This window comes from Corvus brachyrhynchos, unplaced genomic scaffold, assembly GCF_000691975.1.
Source record: "Corvus brachyrhynchos isolate BGI_N302 unplaced genomic scaffold, ASM69197v1 scaffold7, whole genome shotgun sequence".
In the NCBI taxonomy this organism is placed as follows: Eukaryota; Metazoa; Chordata; class Aves; order Passeriformes; family Corvidae; genus Corvus; species Corvus brachyrhynchos.
Window position 1 is genome coordinate 4,679,514 of NW_008239054.1, and position 16,900 is coordinate 4,696,413.

Sequence of the window (16,900 nt, forward strand, 5' to 3'; positions counted from 1 at the left end):
CTCCCAGAGAAGGAGAGAGTGGACAAATTTATTTGATAGTTTGATAACCAGGGGACACTGGTTGAAAACTATTGATATAATCAGGGCCTATTCAATTTGCTCACGACAGACACTCCTATCTGCTAATTTCACCTGTGAATAGTTAATTATGCCCCGGATGCATATGGTCGAGCCATTAATAAAATTTGTCTGTCATAGCTTTCTGTATATTCCTTTTTTGTCATCCTCATGTGCATTTTATCTATGGGAATCTTTCCCCCTTTTTTTCTCCCTTTTAACATTGCACAAGACAGATGTTAGTGTTATTGGTATTTCAGCAAGGCTACGTTATAGATGGCATGCAGCAAGGATCAGGATTGCACTTTTAGCCTGTAGAACACTGGTCCTGTGTACATAATGAAGTTGCTGAAGCATGAATGATAATGGAGTTCTTAACCATTTCACATTTTCAAGCTATGCTTAGGGAATTTGCTTCCAACTAAACAAATGCAAGGGAAAACGTGTTGGACTTTTTTTTTCATTTGCCAGGCTCATAAAGATTTTACATATATAGGATGGCTGTTTTTACTTTGTTTCCTTTAAATCTGGCTGCTGTCCCTTTCGTAAGATATTTCTTTGGGTGAATGTGGGTATCAAACCCCATATATTCTTCCTCCAGTCATCTGAATTTAATAAAGTGAATATTGTAGGCCAAAGCAATTTGCTTTAATCTCCCAATGGCCTCTCAGGAAACTTCTAAGCTTCACATCAAATTTCCCTAATTCTGCCATTTCCTCCAGTAGCGAAAATTTTCTCCCAGTCTTCCCTACCTTATAAAGAGATTGCTTATTTCATCAGAAATAATTTCAGAACACAGAAATTTATTCAGAACACTGCAGGTGAGAACAGGCTACTTTGCCTGATGTCACTGAATATAAGTATCTAAAGAATAGTAATAAAGCAATGAATAAGAAATTTTCCCCAACTTTTGCTTACTATTCTTATGAGACTGTTTTTTCACTATTCAAATGTAGTTCTTAAAATGGCAGAGGACTACTCTCTCCTTTGAGGTACCACTTTTTTGCAGATAAATCCTCCTGGTTTCCTTGTCCAGCAGTTTTGTTTCTTCCCTGACCTATGCATTACCAGTAGAGTCTTGTCCTTCTCTTACTTGGGAAGATCAAGATGGAGAAGGTCACCAACAAAGGACAGACTCTGGGCCTTTCTGGCCTCTTCAGCAGCAGCAATCATTCTGACATTGTCATAAAACGTAGCCATACCTCAAGAAATTTAACAGAGGATCTCCCAAATACAGTATGGGTTGGGACCTGGCCTCCAAATTGATTGATGACTCTTGAAACTTAATTTCAGCTTTACTTCTTAAGTCTTTTGGGTCCAGTCCTCAGTATGATAGCTGCGATTATCATGGTGTGGTTTTCTTAACAATTCTTTCTCTCTGCAAGTCTGCATCAAGCCTGATTGAGTTTTGAATCCTTCTTTCCAAAGAGCTGTGCTGGATTCATGCATTTTATGTTTCATGAAGTCATTCTTTATGTCAGAAAAAGAAATAATCTAGAGATTCTTGCTACCAAGTTTTGCCTTGGTGTATTTTTCATCCCCTTCCTTTAAGCTTTCTGAGAACTCTTCGTGATTGTTGGAAGCTAAATGATAAGGAGAAGCTTAGATATTTTGCTTCTCTCTTATATTTTGCTTTTTTCTTTGCCCAGTCTCAATGAATGACAGTGCTAGATATTCTTGGTAGGTTGCTTTGCTGTAGTCTCCACAGGGTGATCATCAGTGGAGGTGAGCAACGGGGGAGCTGGAGAGCAGACTTGGGAAAGCACTGTTATTTCTGAGTGTGAACAATGCCTACAGCAATGTACTTAAAGTTGAAAAGCACCATCACAGACATAAAACCAAATTATTACACCTGGCTGGAATGTTTTAATGTGATTTTGGTAAAAAAAAATTGCACTTAAAGTGAAAAGTTTAGCAAAAGTAGCGCAATTGCAACAAGAAAATTTTCTCTATAAATTCAATAGAAACAGTGACTTGAAAAAAATAAAACCCAAAGAAAATTTAGAAAGTTTTAAAAGCTTCTCATTTTCTTGAGTGGAAATCTGTGTTTCTTTGCTTTTTATTAAAGAATTATTGATCTCCAATTGGGTAGCAAACGTTTAATTGACATTTTAGTGAGATGGCGTTTTGGTTTAGATTTCTGAGCTCTAGCAGGATTTGTAACCAGTGACACTGTGAATTGTCACCCTGAATATTGTACCAGAGTCCATCAGAGATATCTGAGAAGGTGGTCTGGTCTCAATGGGTAAAATTGTATTGCATGATCCCACATCTAGGAATATAGTTTCATACAGAAGGAGAAAAGGAAAATTCAATCATTATATGTCGGGCATCACAATATAAAAAAGATATTAAGCTATTAGAGAGCATCCAAAGGAGAGCAACAAAGATGGTGAAGGGCCTTGAGGGGAAGCTGAATGAGGAGTGGCTGAGGTCACTTGGTCTGTTCAGCCTGGAGGAGACTGAGGGGAGACCCTATTGCAGTCTACAACTTCCTTGTGAGGTGAACAGGAGGGGCAGGCACTGATCTCTTCTCTGTGGTACCCAGTGACAGGACCTGAGGGAATGGCCTGAAGCTGTGTCATGGGAGGTTTAGGTTGGATATCAGGAAGAAGGTTCTTCACCCATAGGGTGGCTGGGCACTGGTACAGGCTCCCCAGGGGAGTGGTCACAGCACCAAGGCTGACAGAGTTCAAGAGGCATTTGGACAATGTTCTCAGGCACATGGTGTCACTCTTGGGGTGTCCTGTGGAAGGCCAGGAGCTGGAACTTTGATGATCCTTGTGGTCCCTTCCAACTCATTCTATCATTCATTCTATCATTTATTCTATCATTCTTTTCTCTGATTCTCAGTAATTGTCCTCTACCATCCCACTAATTTCTGTGGAACTGCTTTGGTTCCTCTTGCTGTTGTTATTTTGGGGAAGTTTTCTACTCAGCTCCTAAAGGCTCCTTATCAAGCCCTTTTGTGACATGGTATTAACAAGAAAAATCCAAAATAATGAGTTGGCTTGCTCAGAAATAATGACTTTGGCTTAAAAAAGTAATGGGCTGGATGAAAGAGAAATCAGGAGTTCACTGACACTTTAGTTTTTGAAACTCTAGGGTAAGTTGAGGACAGATTTAATTTATTCTCCACAGTATGAGGCACAGAAATGTACTTGTTTAAAGTTAAGGCTGAGATTTCTCACAGTGTCCCAACCTGGACAATGATGCTTCTGCTTTGGGTTGAAGTCTCAAGAAAAACAGATCTCCTGTGTCAGCTTCTCTTCATATCTGCTCATACTTTTACAAGCAGGGTAGACATAATGACAGTGAGTTACACAGAAATTTAAACTGCAGGTCAGAAAAAGAACACTAAAGTGCCCAGCTTTCTGTGGCTTTTGGCAGTTGCTGTTCTGCTAGTTTGCAAATTCAAATCCCTCTGACACCCACACACCTTGATTATGTTGATTTGGACCCAAACATTATGTAAGTATTGGGACAACAATTCTGTGAAGTTGCATGATGCTCAGGGGGCTTCAGTATTTCCTTATGGCCCCCAAGTAATCTTTCAGAATTTTGATATTCATCATTCCAGACTCCTGGCCCAGGCCTAGATTAAGGGGTTTTTTTATCTTCTTTCTAAATGCTTTGTGGGAGTTGCTACTGCCTTTGTATACTGTAGATGGAGGTCCTAAAAGGATACTTTCCATGACAATTAACCTGTTCTGTAAAGCACTTCTAGTTCAGAGCAATCTTATTTGTCTAGGGAGAAATATGGGACCTTGAAGAGAGACAAACGTAATTATGCAGCAAAACAAAAACAGCTTTTGACTGAAGGTAAAATAAATATATTTTTATTTTATTTTATTTTATTTTAAATGGAAAACATACAGACAGCAAGTAAGAGTGGTTGGTATTTTAGAAGAATGAGGAGTTGATGGAGGAAGGAGTGAGATCTCTCTCCAGAAAGAATCACGATCATGTTTTAATACGTCTCATAAAATGAATATAAGTCACAGACTCACACAGCCATGGACTGTATGGTCATTGTCTTCTCTGGCTGAGTTCTTTAAAAGCTAGTACTGGATAAATCTCACACAAGTTCTGGTATGGACAAGGAATTATATTGTGCTGGAAATCTTTGGCCAAGCATTCACCTAAACTGTCCATGCTGACAGACCAATCTACGCTGAGTGCAAGAGGCAAAGAGCCTCATTGCCTTCCAAGAGACATTAGACATTTCTCATGTCTTGTTGCCAAAGAATTTCAAAGTGTTGCAACCTTAAAAGCTGGTCCTCTGTCTGATTCTTTGGCATGGAGTAGAAGACCACGATCACAGCAAACTCTGTGTGTTTGAAGTCTAAGCTAGTGGAGGTAGAATATCTCATGAAGATACCTCGTATCCCTAACCATACTAAACTTGCTCATTTACACCTAATGTGGCACCTTACACATCTACTCTACAGAGTAGAGCAATTACTTCCCTTAGTCCTCATTGGTCAGAAAAACATACGGTGAGTAACATCCTGTTTTATGCAGGTTTTTTTTGTGTTTGTCCTCTGCTTACCAGGCTTCCCTGGATGTTCCATGATTGTGCAGTGTCTAGTCAAGCTGAGCCCAAAAACACTGATGAAACAATTGTCTTCAACTGAGTTTCAAGACTGAGCTTCAATCCACTTTCCATGACATCAACAAATGCAGAGGAGGGACGGGATGCTCTAAATTCACCTGGAGTCACAAGTATGAATCTCTGCTACCTATTCTTCCAGATACGCTTCTCCAAGTAACACGGTACCTTTATATATGTATGTATGTATATGTATTTATATCTGTATTTACCTTGTTGATACTATAAACTCAAAACCAGTCACTGGTCATTTTTCAGTATTTCATAGTCTTTCAAAACTGGATTTAATTACATTAATTTATTTCAAAAGTATCTTCCCACCTCAATTGTGTAGTTACAAAGAAGGTGTCTTGCAAGCATTGGAAATGTTGGAGTTCTCAAGAAAAATTTTGAATATTTCTTTAATGGAAAGTCATAAGTATGAAGTTAATACCAACACCCCTAATAATACATGTGCAGGGAACCTAACAGTCTTTCTTGCTTAAATGGACTGCTTCACTTCAGCAAGTTCAGAGTGTGAGCAGGAAGCGCAAAGAGGACAATGCACTGGAAACTTCTAGAATGACAGCTTGAATGCTCAAGACTTAGAGGTCAGTAGATGGAGATAATGAATTAATTCAACATTAGAATGGCCATAAAAAAATATTCCAGAAAAAATATGAACTTGTTTGTATTGTAAGGATTTTACTGTGCAAGGCTTTCCTTTATTCTTTGGCAAAGACATTTACGCCCTTGCAATCAGAGAAATAACTCTGTTTTGACTGAGGGTTTTTTTGAGGGGAGGGGGTTGTCGCTTATGTTTTGAATATGTATTAGTGAGAAAAGGATTTTTTGTAAGATTTCTGGAAACATCTGCTCAGCACTTAGCTGTTACCAAGAGACAAGTAGAACAGTAGGAGCTGTTGAGATGGAAATAGAGAACAACATAGAAAGCATTATCATGTCATTATATGAAACACTGGTGTACCCAGGGACAGTGTGTACAATTCTGGCCCTCTTCATGATAAAAAAAAAAGGGATATTTTAAAACTAGAAAATGTGTGGAGAACAGTGACAGGAAGGGGATCTGAAATAAGGAATGACTTCTGTACAAGAAGAGACTAAACAGACTTGTTCTGCAAATCGTTGAAAGTTGGAGGTGAGATGCTGTAGGGAGATACTACTCCATGCTTTCCTTTGATGTTTTGTCTCTAAACACCCAGTTAGAGACCCACAGTTAGAGACAAAATGCAGGATGAAACAGGCCTTTGGTCTGAAACTCTGCAGGTGTTCTTCTTATGAGTAGAATGTTTCCTGGCACAGCCTTCCTCACCCGTGAGGAGAAAATATCGGTGTGCATTCCTATAATGTGAGAGATTGGATCAAAATGTGATTGCTGTGAAAGGGGAATATTCAGTGGCAGCAGCTTAAGAATCCTTCTGCAAATGCTGAGTATTCAGTAGCTGTTGAGAACACTGTGAGCAGTGACCATGGGCCTCTTTCCAGGATTAATTTCCATAATGTTGCTTAAGTGCAATTGTCTGCCTGTGCATCCTGCTCTGTACAGGAAAGTGGTAGAGCAAACTGCCAGCACTGGGGCTTGCGGAACTGTTTACAGTACGCAGTGACCAACATCCTCAGTTACCTAACAGGGGGCTCCCTCTGCCAGCTGGGTAGACCAGAGAGGCTGAAAGGAATGGCTGGCACTCCTCTGGAGAGCAGGGCTGCCATTAGTCAGCTGTGGAGAAGGCAGATGCTGTCTCTTAGAGGGCTCCAGCAATACAAAAGCTTTATCAGGCCACAAGAAAATGCAGCCTTTCGTTAGCCATATGAGCTCCTGTGCACTCCTGGAACAGTGGCATTTGTCACAGGAACATGCTGAAGTACACTTGTGCCAGCAAATGCCAGCAGAACTTGACTGGCTGCCAAATGCCACGACAGAAAAGAATCGGGCTAGAGCGCTGTGAGTCATGGGTGGTCCTGAAATTGAAAGGAACAGAGTAGAAGTGATCAAATAAACAGCAGTTAATACCAGCATTGGCTGAGCAGTTTTAATCTGGGAAAGTCAGTGGTATCGGGCCAGAAAGTTGTACTCCAGGGGACAAAGAAGGGAAATTGAATTGACATAACAAGAAGTGTCTAGGCTATGTAGAGCTGACTCTCAGAGGCATGGCACCTCAGCCTGCCCATCTCTGTCTTGCTCTGTTAGCTGGTTCATTAAACTAGGCTACAGCCTATGGGGGCAGTCCCATGTTTGGAGATCCAGTATATCCCTGCACTGCACCCTGAAAAATCCTCTCCGTTCAGGCAGACAGACCTTCCTTGCCAGGAGGCTGCCAGCTGTCCAGACAAGTCCTTCAGAGTCATTTTTGTGGGAAAGTAACCCCTAGGATGGGTAAAGACAGAGGATGGAGTGTCAGTATCTTCCAGAATCTCTCAGGCTGGTGCAGGACATGTGGGCAACGAAGGCTACGACACAGAGCTGTGGGCAGTGAGCAGAGCAGCAAGAAGGCATGAGCATGCTCAAAGTCAGTAAATGTCCCAAAATCCATGCTAGCATCCTCATGCCTGCACAGCTCATCCTTATTCTCACAGTCCTTTGGCCTCCTTCTCCCTTCAGGAAGGTGGTATTTTCTGTCTGCCATTCCTGAGACCTCTGTGCACAGCCATGGCAGGATGCCACTCTTTCTCATCCTTCCTCCGTCCTGAGTGGGGTAAAAAGAGACAGAAAGATCTGGCATGATGCTCAATATGTTTTTTTCTTAGCAGGGTTGTGTTTCCCACAAAGAATGTGTCAATAAATTTTAAATGTAAAAATGTTCTCTCTCACTGAAATGGATCATCTCCTAAATAAAAAGTTAAGCTGAAAAAAAAAGAATATTCCTTTATATTAAAAGATTGAGTAATCGTTCTTTAGGAAATAAAATAATACAAAAAAATTAAAAAGAAACCAAACCCCACCTCTTTCACACAAAGCATATGAAGGCTGCTTATAAACAAGTCAAATCATAAAATAAAACTTTCTTATACCCTGAAATGCACAGTACAGTTATCATTGATTTTTATGAGATACAATTAATAAAACAAATTCTATCTCTGTTGAACAACTAACTGCTTGCAAACCATGTAGACAGCCATGTTATATTTTGAACTAAAGCAAACCCTAACAATTAGATTCTAGATATAATTGTCCTAGGAAGAGCCAAAGAGGCATTTTTTCCTATGAGCTGTTGTTAGGAGATTGGGATCTTCCCTTTCCCTAAAAAAAAACTGCTGCAACTCGTTGTGCAAGTACAATTCTTCTTTTGATCCATTAGCAGAATATGCAGCAAGTAGGTCTATCTCCCTGCCAGGCTTAGTCACATTAATCCTGGCACTTGTCATTAGGCATTTACATGCAATGTTATCCATCCTCTGTGTGTTTTGCCAGACAACAGAGGGTCAGAATACATATTTATCACTGAGGATAAGCAAATTCTTACTCTGTTGAGCACTCCTGCAGTTGAGCTGAACCCCATGAGCCACATGCCTAATTTGATTCAGTGTGGGCAGACATTGTAAATATCTTGTTGAACAAATCATACTGGTTTCTTGAGATAAATTCTGTTAATACTTGCAGTATTGTTTTAAAGTTTCTGTTAGCAATAAGGAAAAACAATGGTCAAAACTTTTGGATTTACAGGCATAACTGAGCAGAAAGAGCTCAACAAAGATGCCTGTCTAGAACAACCCTGACACCAGCAGCAGAGCTGGGATGAAATTCTTAGTTGTTTTCCTTATTTTTTAAATTTCTGTAATCTAGTAATTCTGTAAATTTTTTCAGTTGTCCACCACAAAATAAAGCATTTTTGCATTACTTCCAAATAATATAACTGCATTTTAAGACAGTTTGATTTTCCTTTCAGTTCAAAATAAAAAAACCCCACAAACAAGATTGAGAGGAAGTGTTGCAAAAGAACAGTATTAACGTCATTATTTTTGAAAGCATATTCTCTGTATAAACATTATAGATGCAGAAATATGTAAAATTTAGGTACAACAAGACAGTGCATCACTTTGCACTGCCTTTTGCTTCTTTGAAAGAAGAACATCTTTGGAAGTGTTTACAGCTCAAATCCTTCCCTTTGTAAGAACAGCTACCATACAGTCAAGTTATTAGATTTCAGGGGGGAAAAGTGAAGAATCTCTGTAGAAATGTTAGATATTACTAAGTAACTGGACACCCAACTATGTTCTGTGCCTATGATATTTAATCAGAAGCTTTCATTTCTAGTAGTTTAATGTATCTTGAAAAAACCCCCAAGAAGTTATGAACTTGCAAATTGAATCTTTCTGCTTGTTTTGGTATTTAATTTGTTTTATATTTTCACTACACCTCTATTAACCAGCCATTGACTATTAGCCCGATCATTACACTTCCCTTTGAAAATAATGACACATCAATGGCTTTATGTCCATTCCCAGCACTCTTGTTACAGTTTCAGTACCTATTACAGTTATTAAAATAGTGTCAGTTACAGCTTTCCAGGCAGTGCCTTGAAATTCTGTGTGAAAATTATGCAGAGTTGCTGATTTAATGATTAAGTTCAGTAATATTTTTAATTTTGTCTCTAGATAAAGTTAAAAATAAGGACATAATTCAAACATTTGATCAATATTTCTCTTCTGCCCTTAAAACAAAGCCTCTGTTACACTTCTGACCTGTCATCAACTTTTCCAAATTCTGTTACCTGATAGAAATAGATTTGTAACAGTTACTGGGATTTCTTTTGTTACTGTTGGATAGTTAAAATCATAAATTTCTGGCCTGAAACCAGATCACAATAAAACATTAATTGACAAATTCTCAATATACCTGTCTTCCTTGGCAAATACATTTCTTAGTTTAAACCCTATGTTAGTATTTAAATATATATTTTTTGTTTATTAGGGTTTTTTAATATTGCTTTACTGATCCTGTAATTTAAAACAGCAGAACTATTTTATTACTGATTAATAATGGCTTTTTGATGGCATTTTGAACTTAATGGCATCAATTTTCTTTCATACTATATAGCTGGAATCCTTGCTTCCAAGCCTTTCTCTTAAAATTAATTCTAACATTAGGATGCTAGCCTTTTTCACTAGTTGCCTAATTAAAGTCCCAAATGATTTAGACATATGCTTAATGCTTAATCTGAGTTACATAATCTGACATGTAAATGAAGCTGAGTGTATATGTGCTTTAGAGACAAGGAGAGGGGCTGCTAAATTAGGCCAGGCTGAGAAATAGGGATTATTCTGGTGAAATCTCTTGTGGATAATTAATATCTTCTGTGGCAAGATGGCACTTCAAGATCTGTGACATTTTTGCTGCATGGTGTATGATAAATAACTAACTTTTTATTTCTTGCTATTTCCATTCACAAAGCATGATGAAAAAAGCCTGAACCTTTCTGGATTCCCTTTTGTGTGTTCGGAAAGTAGCTACGCCTTATTTTACTCTTGATAATAGAAAAATATTATTTAATATATTGCTCTCTCTATTACAGTGTATTGGCAGAAAAGTGTGTAAAGTTTTAAAATAAGAAACAAACAAGATGCTATAAAAACATTTCTAGAAGTGATCTAAGCTGCAAAATTTTAGATTATCCTTAGTTCAGTTGGCAGGATAAGATTTGTAAGTGACATCATTTATTAGAGCAGGGGGACTAGGTTAAGCGGTCTATATTACTCCTACAAATCTTGTCCTGCCTGTGCTGTTAGGCTGTTAGGGTTAAAGAAAATGATCATTTGGGCTTAAATACTATTTTTGGTTGTCAAATTACATCAAATACTTATAAAACTATCAATTTACTAGCCTTTTGATTTTATTTCATGAAATATAAAAACAAGAATGTTTTTTGAGCTGACCGTGGGAGTAAATGGGTCATGGTCATGATGTGAAAAGAGAACCTACTCAGCTTTCAAATGAATACTGCAATCGATTACTGGGCAGATGCTGAGGTTTGCTGAGCTGATTGCCACGTGGTGTAAAGGGACTGATGTTGTAAATGCCAAAAGTTTGCAAAGGTTCAAAATGGTTTCAGACAAAGTCATGGAGGAAAAATCTCACAGGGGCTATTAAGTAAAGAAATTATAACCTCTAGCTCCTGAAGCTACTGATAAGATACCATGGAAATACTTGGGGGAAGCATCACTACAGGATGCCACAAAAATGGGACTCCATGGTAATTGCAACTTATATTAAAAGTTCAGAAAATTATTAATGAGCACTTTTATGAGTAAAATTTTCCCAAGAAGTAGAGCTATTACAAGCTTTTAAATGAGCTTCATTTAAAAATTACCAGAATGCCATGCCTGAATTTCTTTTTAAAATAAGCAAAACTCTAACTTTTGCCTTGTGATTAAGAAATAACAACATTCAACTAAGATAAGTAATCAAAGGCAATATTGCAAAGAGTATACATACAGCTTTTTAATGAAAAGTGACTGCACTATAGATACAAATATTTCTGAATTTCCTTAATCTTTTTGAAAGAGTATTATATTTATACTAAAACCCAGAATTAAGTGCTGTGTATCTCCTCAATTAAGTACATCCCTTTAAATGATACACCTGCTTCCTGCGTCTATTTTGTGTCAGTATTCAAATGTTTCAAATCCTTCAGTAACTTGCAAGTAACTAAAAATAAGCAACTTCTCCAAAAACCTATGTCAAGCTACCAAGGACAAGCTTTTACCTATTCCCAAATTCTCTGAAGGTCTAAGCTGAGTAAGACAAAGTCTTGCACAAGTAACAACTTTTCTGTGCTTGAAAACTTTCACTTTATTCATTTCCTTAGCTCCTAGAGTGAAAATAAAGACCCCAAACCAATTTTATCCCCAAACCACATTCAAGAAAAGCTAAAGGTGAGAGTATAGTTAACATATTAAAAGGCTACAATAATGAAAACAAGCAAGCATTATATACTTAAAATACTTAATTGCCTCTGTCTTACGCGAAATAAAGTCAAATGTGTGAAGGCGTGGAAAAGTGCATGAATGCCACAAACATTTGCTGGACTCTTAATTACAGTATCATTACTGAACTGAGATTAATCTTTAATGTTATGATGGATATCACTAGAGGCTAGACAGTTTCCCAAATTCTTTTTCAAACTTTAAAAACCTAGAAAGAAACTGTGTACTATCAAGCATGTAATGCTGGTTTTCGCAAAAGGCCTTTGCAAGTATCAGGAACGTGTTTTGTTAGTTTGGCTAAAATCAATATACGGGGAACAGCTTGTTCCTCTGAGCTTGCTTTGATGTTGGAATGATATTTCTGTGTTAAAAAAAAATGTTGCTGGTAAAAACTTTGCAAATAACATTACTAAAAAATAAAAATGTCTGATCCCTCTTTAAGGAGAAATACAGACCAAACCCAACTAATAAAAATATACGAAAGTCTAAAGTGTAGCCTCAGGGGGGCTTCTATTTTCCCCCCACCTTGCCATTTCTCCACAGTGCTGTCTCATCCTGTGCTGAGATTAGAAAAAGTAGTCAGATGAAGAAAGGGCTATCATGGACATAGCAAAATAGTTATGAAGTTAATGTATAACAATCATTTGTATATTAAGATTATTTTTTAAAGGTTAAAAACCTAATCAAACCCTATTCTGAAGTTGATTTTGTCTTATATAACTAGCTGGAAGCTAATTTTAACTTTAAAAAAGTATTATTAGTCATATTTGTAATACAAGACAACAGCAATTTTCTATTCTTCACATGGAACTATATTGTATTAGTATTCTTCTTTCACAGATAAATATACTCCATTTTACAGATGAAATAGGGTTTCACATAATAGATGCATTATAATAAAATAAGGTCATAGAATTATGCAATAATGTAGGTCAGAAAGCATCTCTGGTGGCATTTGGCCCAAACCCCTGCTCAGAGCAGGGCTGACTTTGAAGTGAGATCTAGCTCTGAATTTTGACCATGTTGTATATAGCCTTTTCTGGTTAAGTTTGGAGCACCCCCCAAAGAAGGAAATCCCATGGCCTCCCTGGCCAATAGTTTTCCGAATATCAAATTGGAATTTTCCTTCTCTCAAGCCTGTTGCCATCATTCTTTCACTGGCCAGCTCTGGCCTTCTCTGGAATGTCCCACTATGTAGCTGAAGTCAGTGACAGTTCCCCTTATCCCTCTCTTCTGAAAAGATCCCTTGGTGCCTCATACACCTGAAGACAGAATGATTGTTTCTAACTTCTTTTGAGTGCATGTTTCTAAATTCACACTTTGCAAGCCTCCCTCGCTTAAATACCGGGTGGCACAGAGCATTCCACTGAACTTGTGAGCCCCTAAAAGTGTGTAGAGCTAAGTAAATTCCCTTTAGCCCCATATTGGTATTCTAATGATGGTGCACTCAGTAACATGCTAAACTTTGATGGCTGTACCTCATTTTGTGTTCAATAAAAGATAACATGAGAGATCATTAGAGTAACTATGTCAGATTAAATGTATTTTCTTGTACAAAAGTCAAGTCCCTTCAGGAATCATTGCAATTTACTTTGTCTCATGGAGAACAATATTTTCCCACTAGACCTTAACACAAAGGGCCATTACAAAATGTAATTCATATTTCATATGTTCAGAAACGTTCAGCACAAATTACAAATGGAGACTTTAGTGAAGTATTTATGTTCTGTTACCAACAAGATATGTATAAGTAATATGTGTCCCAGGGCTCCAGCCGACACCGCTTACATTTATTTGTTACAGGCTGCACTTATACTTTGCAGTTAAACATAAGGTAAGTCATGTTGCTTCTTTGAAAACATAGAAAAGTGCAGCGGACAAAACCATTATTGTTTCTGAGATTTTCCAACAGCTGCAAAATGACAAAGGTGCCGTGCATCACTTAACTGCTGGAACAGTGATATTCCACCCAAACTTCAAAGGGCTCTTCAGTGAACTTCACTTCTTTCCCCCTGAAAAACCTGAGGCTGCACAAGTGCATTTAGAGGCTAAAATGAAGCCCTTTAGAGAGCATTCTGAAGTGTCCAGAACATGGAAACACAATGTTTTAAGTACCAAAAAGTATACAGAGCTTGTGGTCTTTGAAACAAAAAACACTGGTCAATAAAAAATCCATGAAGCAAACAGAATTTTCTTGCAGAAGGGTTTAAATACTATTGCATATATGGATAATTTTACCCTGTTAAACCTGTTAGAGAGGTCCAGAGTGCTGTCTTCTCATAAACCAGTAGTTCTTCTTTTTAAAAATGTTTCTGTTTGATAGATACTGCTACATCCAGAAGTGATATTCTGCTAGACAGAATCATTAGACCAATGGTTTTCTGTCAGGATTATTATGCTGTTCTTTATACAGTGTGTTCTTAAAATCACAGTTTATATAGTGTTAGTAGCAGGACAGTTTAAAACTCCATTGACATTTGAGATTTGCAGTTCTTGAATTTCAATTTCAAACAAATTGTGACCATTGAAAATTATAGCAAGACCAAGTCAGGAAAAGCAGAGTATCTGACAATTACGATCTTATATTTTCATTGCTATGCAATTATAAATTCAAGAAAGTAGCCATCTCATCCTGCAATATAAATTTTGACTCACACTCATTAGCTGTTACTATCACAGCATTTTCCTTCATTCAGGTGAGTCACCTATCAGGGACAACATTAATATTTCTTTTCTAAGGACAGTCAGTAGTGCAGCCAAGCAGCAGGGTGCTTCAGGCTCTAATTCTTTAATCTAATGTCTAACTTTACTCTCAGATTGTACAAAAGAGAGAGACAATCCCTCCTTATTTACTCTCCCACTCTGCTCTTTCCTCCCCTGAGGCAGCAGTAGCGTCTGTGCATGTGTGTGCATGTAAAATTACATGTGTGGGGGTGGGTGTGCATGCAGCATTTTGAAAATAAATCTGAGAGAGTCTGGATCAGTGTGAAGGCACAGCACATCAGCACCATTTGTGACTGGTATTTTGTGTTTTGTCAGAGGACAAGGCCAAAATAATATCACTCATTTTATCTGGGCAAGCTGACAACTCTAGTGCTCCCCTGTGACACACATGCCAATAATGGTAATGACTTGCTAATCTCCTATGAATCTTCCAGGAAAATTAAAAAGGCTGTTCAGTATAAATGAATCGGAGGAGAGCAAGTTGCAATAGAAATGGAAGTAGCACTAAGACACAGCTAAAATTATTATCCTCACTAATGCTGTCCATATTTTTGGAATGATGTGGGGAAACTGAAGAAGACAATCCAATACGGGACCAGTAAAATATGAAATTTGAAATGCTCAATTAGTTTATCAACAAGAAGACTGAAAAGTGATATGAAGGCAGTGTCATAGAAAGGAGAAAATACTTAATAGTAGAGGATTTAGTAAAATCCAGTGTATAATCATGTAATAAAAATTCAAGTTAAAAATAGGCAAATTCAAGTTACCATGGGAAGCAACGGCTTCTCCATCTCCACGTCCAAAGTATATAGATTCCTTAAAAATACTCTGTTGTTACACAGGAAACATCTTGGGAGAGAGTTATGTGGTTCAGCACCGTTATGTTATAGGTGAAGGGGGAGAAACAAGACCATCACATAGACCCCTGTAGTCCTATAATTCTATAGACTGACAGTGCTGACAAAGTTGAAGAGGGTCTCAGTTGTTTTTATTCAACTGAAGTGGGAATCTTTTAAAAAACATTACTGGTTACATTTGTAAATTAAACATGTGCTTGCATTTTAATAAGATTTTCTTACTGCAGCACAGTATCTGCTTGCCTCTGCTGTAGTGTAAATCCTGATGCAACATAACAGTGGTGATTTCTGTCAGGAACAAGAACGTGATACAGATGTGAGATGAAACAGAGGTTTGAACAGTTTTGCAGAAGACACAAAAATGTAGAAATAGCTAAACAAACAGTCAAAGGTTTCTTGCATATGATTCAAATATTCCATGTTACATAGAAGCAAATGATTTCTTCCACCAAAGTTTCACTGCTAAAACAGGGAATGATACCATTTTAGGCTTCATTTTGGTTAGTGATAAGGACATTTAAGTGAAATGGAATACAGGAAGAAAACTTAGTTTAGCGATCTCAATTCAGCATTAGCTGAATGTAAGGCTAAATATAAACAGACTTATAGCTATGTAAGAATGTAAACATGAATAAATAAAGAGAACTAGACACTGAATCCATGTAGAATGAGGTCTCAGAGCCTTCAACATTAAGCCCAAAATGCTGATGTTATTAAAATTTGTCTCAAACTGATTGAAAAAAGCTTCAGAAGGAAGTTTTCAGAGGGAAGGACTTCAGAACTAACTGGATGAACAGTCACTCCAAGAAGGATGTCAACAACAACCAGAGACTCAGCATGAAGTAGACCTTGCAGAGAACAGCAAGAAAAATGACAAAGACTAAAGAAGATGTAAATCTGCTACGCAGTGGCTGTTTGACCTCTAGATGGAAGGCATTTTCAGTTTAGCATCAAAACTAATAAATAATTTGATACAGTTTCAAATAATGTGATGTTTTAGTGGGGGCAAAATGATGGAAAATGTTAATAAGGTTATTGAAACATAAATAACTTCGACTGAGATAGGAGTAACATTCAAGAAATGTTATTGAATTCTAACTAGGGGAAATAAAATCATCTCAAAGATCTGGCAAAGGAGTGTCCAGTTAAAACATTGCAACGAAGATTTTTCAACAGTCTTGCAATCAGATGAGAACAACATTGGGGTTGGAAAAGTGAATATGATTAAAAATGTTGCAGGCCTTGGAACATCATCTCAAGTGTTTATTATATTTTTGAAAGAAAAGATGAATAAGTATTGAAAGAAAAAAGAAAATTAGACAAAGTGCAATAAGAACAAATCAAAGCCAGTCTTGTGGGACTGACAGAGGGAGTAGATTTTGTCAATTTGATTTGCACTGGTGGGCCTGAAGAAGGGCCATGTGGGAAACCTCAAGCAAAATTGAGAAAATGGGATTCATTGGAGAAAGTGTAAGGAAGGTAGGAAGCAAGAGAAGTAGGTGAGCAAACGCTGGAACAGGTAGTGCTGAAAGGGGCAGGTTCAAATATAAAGTGAGATGTTACTAGTGAGGTTTATGAACTTTTGAGTCAATCCTTTTTAACATTTTCTTGACTGAACATCAAAATTGTGTTGGAATTATTCTGAAGATACTGATACAAAGTCAGAAGCTCAGTCAATACTGAAGACTTCTGGAGTACTACAGGGATGGGCAATAGAGAAGGAGAA

At 37.6% G+C, this 16,900-nt stretch overlaps 1 long non-coding RNA gene across 1 annotated transcript in view; it reads right to left on the minus strand.

Moving 5' to 3' along the window:
• Window positions 1-4,952: 4,952 nt before the first annotated feature.
• The window catches only part of LOC108447876, a 36,801-nt gene continuing 24,853 nt past the window's right edge, over window positions 4,953-16,900 (minus strand). Inside the window, exon 3 of the long non-coding RNA XR_001863577.1 lies at window positions 4,953-7,353. This is a non-coding gene — a long non-coding RNA (uncharacterized LOC108447876). The remainder of the gene's footprint in view (window positions 7,354-16,900) is intronic.